We start from the raw sequence: 7,502 nt of genomic DNA, 5'->3' as shown, positions 1-7,502 counted from the left end.
GGCCAAAATAGTTCAGGGTTGTGAATAGAGGGAGTACAGCTACGACCGGAAGTGACAGAGAATTTTAATTAACCCTAACCATTTTCCTTACCTTAACCTATGTCTCATAACCTGCCACGTTAATTATCATAACTTGCTGCTTAAATTCTCCTAACCTGCTACGAGAAAGTAACTTCTGGATGTAGCTGTACTCACCCCTCTGGAAACATGGTTTTCATGCCACTTCGATATCGATGTGACTAGTTCGTAGCAGGTAAAAAATGTACACAGCAGGTTAGGAGACTGAGGTTAAGGTTATGAAAAGAGTTAGGGTTCGGGAAAATGTTCACCTAACCTGCTACGAAAATCACTTTGTATCAAAGTGGCGTGAAAAGAGTGTGTTCCATACTCCCTCTAGTCAGAACCACCGTTTCAGGGACAGCATCTCCAGTCAGAACCATAGTTTCAGGATCACACGTTGGAATGTTAGAGAGTCATTGGATGACCTAACATTACAGTTGCATGAGACAAAGTTACATTTTTATGGAGCACTGTTACATCACTTTAATTTACTCTTTAATCCTTGACTGGACAGCAGCTCTTCCTACACATACACCAATCAAATGAACACCTCAAAACACTCAAAAACTTTGAGACACATGCCTTAGGTAATAAGCATTTTTGACTGCATTGTTTGTGGATTATTATGTGGGTGCTCTGTGCTTTGTATATAGTGATATCCTAATTAATAATAATAATATTTAATTTGTAGAATGCATTTCCCAAGCTCAATTAAACCGTTCAATTAAAAGGGCTGGTTCTGCAATATTTTAATTTTGTGCTCTGCGGTCTCCATTTTGGCATGCACAGGTTCATTTTGGCATGCAGTCTCCATTTTGGCATGCACAGGTTCATTTTGGCATGCAGTCTCCATTTTGGCATGCAGTCTCCATTTTGGCATGCACAGGTTCATTTTCTAAGGTGTGTTGAAGCGTGGGAAGCTATACAAGAACATGCATGAAAAAACATCTCAAGGTGATACAGATTCCTACCTTACAAAATAGATGTTATGGATTAAATGTGGTCTATGTGATATATCTACTAAATTAGACACAATATATTCAATGTAAAGAAACTCTCCTTAAGAGATTCTTACGAAATTCCTATCTATTTTGTCAAATAGTTTAATCCTTACAATGGATTTGCAATGTGATTAGGGTGACAATTCCCTCTTGGCCAGCTCTTGAATTACTGCAACATGTGGACATACAGTATCTCTAGTTATGGTCAGTTCCTTGGCTGACAAAATATAAACAGCACCCAACACGCACTGGAGCGAGAGAGAAAGAGATAGAGAGCAGAAGGAAATCACTTTTACATTATTTGTTTGACTAAAATTTGATTTTAGATTACATGTCCAGTACTGTATTGCTTTCCCTCAGAGTAACATAGCATGGCCATGTTAGGGGGGCATTTGCTCTAGGATATCAATCATCTCCCAAATAACCATGATTGCTCCTCTCTTCTAGGAATTTCAGCTGTGCACTTGGTGGAAGCTGGACGGAAATCCTACTGTGACTTTGCAGAAAACCCTTTCCTATAGCTTTGCAAGCTCATAACGGTGGATATAAGTGTGCGTATTTGCGTACCTGTGTGTGAGAGAGATGAGAGGGAGGGGAGTACTCCAACTGTACATTCACATACAAATATACAGAGGAGACACCCGATAGCTTTGAAAATGGTCAGACTGAAATAGTATCTTGCGGTAACTGGTACGACAAGGCTTGTAAAAACCTCTTCTGTTTAACATAGCCCATGCTACAATATCTTAAATCACCCTGCCCATTACTTCCTGTTAAGTTACTACAGTCCTCGGCTTCAAAAAGGTTGACAGTGCTGCTTCCAGTCATCTCTTTGTGTGACCCCCCCCCCCCCCCCAAAAAAAAAACCTTCTCAGCAAGATTGTGCACAACCATCAAGAGTGATGAAGAAACGTATTCATTACAGACAAATCAAATGTATTTATATAGCCCTTCGTACATCAGCTGATATCTCAAAGTGCTGTACAGAAACCCAGCCTAAACCCCCAAACAGCAAGCAATGCAGGTGTTGAAGCACGTTGGCTAGGAAAATCTCCCTAGAAAGGCCGAAACCTAGGAAGAAATCTAGAGAGGAACCAGGCTATGAGGGGTGGCCAGTCCTCTTCTGGCTGTGCCGGGTGGAGATTATAACAGGACATGGCCAAGATGTTCAAATGTTCATAAATGACCAGCATGATCATATAATAGGTCTGGGACAGGTAGCACGTCCGGTGAACAGGTCAGGATTCCATAGCCGCAGGCAGAAAATTTGAAACTGGAGCAGCAGCACGGCCAGGTGGACTGGGGACAGCAAGGAGTCATCATGCCAGGTAGTCCTGAGGCATGGTCCTCCGAGAGAGAGAAAGAAAGAGAGAATTAGAGAGAGCATACTTAAATTCACACAGGACACCGGATAAGACAGTAGAAGTACTCCAGATATAACAGACTGACCCTAGCCCCTGACACATAAACTACTGCAGCATAAATTCTGGAGGCTGAGACAGGAGGGGTCAGGAGACACTGTGGCCCCATCCGATGCATCAAACAACTAGAGGTGCTAAAACACATACATAAACTACCATCTTGTAACGCAAACTGCAATAGTAATGTGGTGCTGGCCTGTCATACGGGTCATTTGGCACACAATGGCTGAAAAACATCACTCTCTTTCCTGTCTGGAGCTGAGAGGGAATAATTGGCAGATCGAGGTCCATGCCAGGGCTCAGGCATGTATGTGTAAGTTCACTACATGAGTCTTCCAAAAAATCTGCTATCTGAGGAATGGGGCCTTGTGCTGAAAGTGGAGAAGATAGGGAGCCAGAAAAAGCCAGCCAGCATCTGCCAGTGATCTCAAGTGTGGCGGCCCTTGACAGTTTCAGTCACACAGGATCGACAGAACGACAGGAGGCTGGTGAGGGGAGGATGGCCCATAATTCAGTTCAATCCAGTATAGGCTTAACTGAATGACAGAATAGACAGAAAAAAAATATGGCAGGGGCGGCAGGGTAGCCTAGTGGTTAGAGTGTTGGGCTAGTAACCGGAAGGTTGCAAGTTCAAATCCCCGAGCTGACAAGTTACAAATCTGTAGTTCTGTACCTGAACAGGCAGTTAACCCACTGTTCCTAGGCCGTCATTGAAAATACAAATTTGTTCTTAACTGACTTGCCTAGTTAAATAAAGGTAACATAAAATAAAAAATGGAATAGTCCTCGTCTATGAGGAATTCTCCTCAGATGCTGATGACAGACTGTCCAGTTGGGCAGGTGGTTATTATGCTGGTGGTGGTGGGGAGTTGGAAGGTCGTTGCTACAAAACAACAAGTGGGAGGCACAAAGGTTTCAGTTGACATATACAGTAAATACACCTCCAGATTCATGCCCATTGGTTGAAAGAAGGGAGAGTGCTTAATGCACGAGTGAACCCATAGGTTCATCAACAAGAGAGGTGGAATTGTCTTGGTGTGCCACACTCATAGACTTAAGTTAATAGGTTAATGACATTCCACACACGAGCTAATAGTAGGAGGTAGGATGTGACACTATGCTGATGAGGTAACGATATAATCATTACCATAAATAGCTGCTATGCTAACAAGGTAACATTATAACCGCTAACACATAAATACCAGATATGCTGATGAGTGAGATAGGAAGCGATGTGAATTATACAGTTGAAGTCGGAGGTTTACATACACCTTAGACAAATACATTTAAACTCAGTTTTTCACAATTCCTGACATTTAATCCGAGTAAAAATTCCCTGTCTAAGGTCAGTTAGGATCGCCACTTTATTTTAAGAATCTGAAATGTCAGAATAATAGTAGAGAGAATGATTTATTTCAGCTTTTATTTCTTTCTTCACATTCCCAGTGGGTCAGAAGTTTACATACACTCAATTAGTATTTGGTAGCATTGCCTTTAAATTGTTTCACTTGGGTCAAAAGTTACAGGTAGCCTTCCACAAGCTTCCCACAATGAGTTGGGTGAATTCTGGCCCATTCCTCCTGAAAGAGCTGGTGTAACCGAGTCAGGTTTGCAGGCCTCCTTGCTCGCACATGCTTTTTCAGTTCTGTCCACACATTTTCTATAGGATTGATGTCAGGGCTTTGTGATGGCCACTCTAATACCTTGACTTTATCCTTAAGCCATTTTGCCACAACTTTGGAAGTATGCTTAGGGTCATTGTCCATTTGGAAGACCCATTTGTGACCAAGCTTTAACTTCCTGACAGATGTGTTGAGATGTTGCTTCAATATATCCACCTCTTTTTTATTCCTCATGATGCCATCTATTTTGTGAATTGTACCAGTCCCTCCTGCAGCAAAGCACCCCCACAACATGATGCTGCCACCCCCATGCTTCACGGTTGGGATGATGTGTCTTTGGCTTGCAAGCCTTACCCTTTTTCCACCAAACATAACGATGGTCATTACGGCCAAATAGTTTTAGTTTTGTTTCATTAGACCAGAGGACATTTCTCTAAAAAGTACGATCTTTGTCCTCATGTGCAGTTGCAAACTTTATGTCGGTTTTGGAGCAGTGACTTCTTCCTTGCTGAGCGGCCTTTCAGGTTATGTCGATATAGGACTAATTTTACTGTGGATATAGATACTTTTGTACCGGTTTCCTCCAGGATCTTCACAAGGTCCTTTGCTGTCCTGGGATTGATTTGCACTTTTCGCACCAAAGTACGTTCATCTCTAGGAGACAGAACGCGTCTCCTTCCTGAGCGGTATGACAGCTGCGTGGTCCCATGGTGTTTATACTTGCATACCATTGTTTGTACAGATAAACATGATACCTTCTGGCATTTGGAAATTGCTCCCAAGGATGAACCAGACTTGTGGAGGTCTACAACAGGTCTTGGCTGATTTCTTTTGATTTTCAAATGATGTCAATCAAAGAGGCACTGAATTTGAAGGTAGGGCTTGAAATACATCCACAGGTACACCTTCAATTGACTCAAATTAGGTCAATTAGCCTATCAGAAGCTTCTAAAGCCATGACATAATTTCCTGGAATTTTCCAACTTCGTGCATGTAAAATTCTCACCCACTGGAATTGTGATACAGTGAATTATAAGTGAAATAATCTGTGTGTAAACAATTGTTGGAAAAATGACTTGTGTCATGCACAAAGTAGATGTCCTAACCGACTTGCCAAAACTATAGTTTGTTAACAATACATTTGTGGAGTGGTTGAAAAACTAGTTTTAATGACTACAACCTAAGTGTATGTAAACTTCCAACTTCAACTGTAGATATGGGCATAATGAGTAGTACTATAGAGGTTTGTGTGCAGTTCCTTTGAAGGGAACACAGTTGTAATCTACGTGGAATATGTAATCATGACTCAAGGCAGGGCAAACATAAACAATTACTCATATGGGTCTTATGACCTTGAATACGACCCTGCCCTGTGATATGACCCTTTGCCTGAATGGTAATGTGCAGAGTCATGGTAGGAGGCTGAAGAGGGGCATTATCCTGGCATAGCAGCATAAGGGGGTAATCCTCATTAGAACAGGTGTGAGAGAGTGGGGTGTCAGCACCATTGGCATGGCTAGACTTGAGCCTTTGTTTTAAATGGGACCGGCATGTGGCATCTCCTTCCGTCCGACAAACTCTGGCATAGGCAGGACTAGGGTGTCAAACTTTCATTGAAAATGAGAGATGTATTTACAAGTAAAAGGTTTGTTTAATCCATAGCTGCACTCAAGGAATGTGAATAGAAAAGTGGGAGGATGGCAGTTGTTCTGCTTTGTAATGTTGCCTGGTAACCACTCAGCTTGTTGGACATGTGTTGGTGGTTGCAAAAGACCTTCATCCGGTGTGACTCCATCTCCTGTGAATATCTTTGTTACAGTATTTTACATCATTGTTATAAACTATGGCCTGGAGTGGCTTTAGAGGTGAAGTCATCAGTCATCAGCAGACTCACACAGCTTAGTCATACCTCCCTGATATATAGAGATAGCCATCTTGGAGCCTGACCGTGAAGATTACAGAAATAAAACACAGAGAAAGGAAATAATATGGCATTTAAACAGCTCAGGGTGAACAAATGTGAACATATAAGGAACACAAGCTGATACAAAAGAATATTGGACACCAGCTCAATATAATACATAATGCACGTATACTCATGACACTAATGTTTGAGTAGATTAAAGACGGGCACTGTGCATTCACTTTCACTGTTGTTTTGGTTTGTTTAGGTAGAGGATCATGGCACAGATGATATGGTCTGTTTCTGCTCCAGCTGGAGCGGTATAGCAACACTAACATGTTGTTTTATTGATGAGTCTACAGAAGTGGCCCACATAAGAGGCCTAATTACAGAAGCTCAATTTCTTATCACATGGCTTCCCTACAGGAGGGAGAACTGGATTCACCCGATTGTTGGACTCCTTGGTGAAGAACCAGAATTAACTCAACCTGTCCAACTCTCACAATCGCTCTGATAACACAGACATGCTGGTATTCGGTCAGAAATGTCTGGAATGTTCACTTATCATAGCTTCTTCAATGGCATCTGATGAGTAAGAATGCTCTGTGTGTCTCTTTGACATTTCATTTTATTTAGCGTTTGTCAATATTTGGAACAATTATATGATTAAAAGCAAACACAGTAATAGGAGGCCTTTCCTTGAAGAACATTTCACGCAAGTAGATTTTCTTATTTGATAGAGAATTTGACCCAGTTTTCTGTTGCAGTTGATGTTAGACAGTTTTCCATTTCTGTTCTCAGCAATGAGACTGAGACTCTAAAGCTTTATCCTGTAGGTGTGTCTATGTGTGGTTGTGAGAGAGATCGACAAAGAAGGAGGGGCAGTGGTATGACTCCTCCAGAAGTGTGAAATAAAGGCTGAGTGCATGAGACAGCAAATATGACAGAATGCTATGTTCATGACAGAGGAAGTGATTGACGATTGTAATGTGTGTGTGTGTGTGTGTGTGTGTGTGTGTGTGTGTGTGTGTGTGTGTGTGTGTGTGTGTGTGTGTGTGTGTGTGTGTGTGAGAACAAGGGACTGAAGGTCAGTGGTAAATGCCTTGAATTACCTCATCAATATTTTTTGGCCTACAGTGTCTCTCCAACCAAACTGCAGAATACCCATAATCCATGAACACTGGCTGCTGCATTGAGCAGGCTGCTTGCCAATTGAAACCTGTGATAGGATGCAGTAAACAGTCTGACAACCTTCTGAGGCAACACGAGGTAGACGCAGCACAGACCAATGATTATACATCTGTAAAACTACCAGTATAACCACATATATGACCCCCAGTGAGCAGCACTTTTCATGAACTTTTAATCATTAGACAAGACCATTAACATTGTCATCTAAGGCAGGGTTTTCCAGACTCGGTCCTGGGCCCCCTGGGTGCACGTTTTTTTGTTTGTTGTTGTAACGATTGTCTTCCTCTTCTGAGGAGGAATAGGA

This window comes from Oncorhynchus kisutch, linkage group LG4, assembly GCF_002021735.2.
Source record: "Oncorhynchus kisutch isolate 150728-3 linkage group LG4, Okis_V2, whole genome shotgun sequence".
NCBI lineage: Eukaryota > Metazoa > Chordata > Actinopteri > Salmoniformes > Salmonidae > Oncorhynchus > Oncorhynchus kisutch.
The sequence above is the reverse complement of the archived record's forward strand: the minus strand, read 5'-3'. Positions refer to the sequence as shown.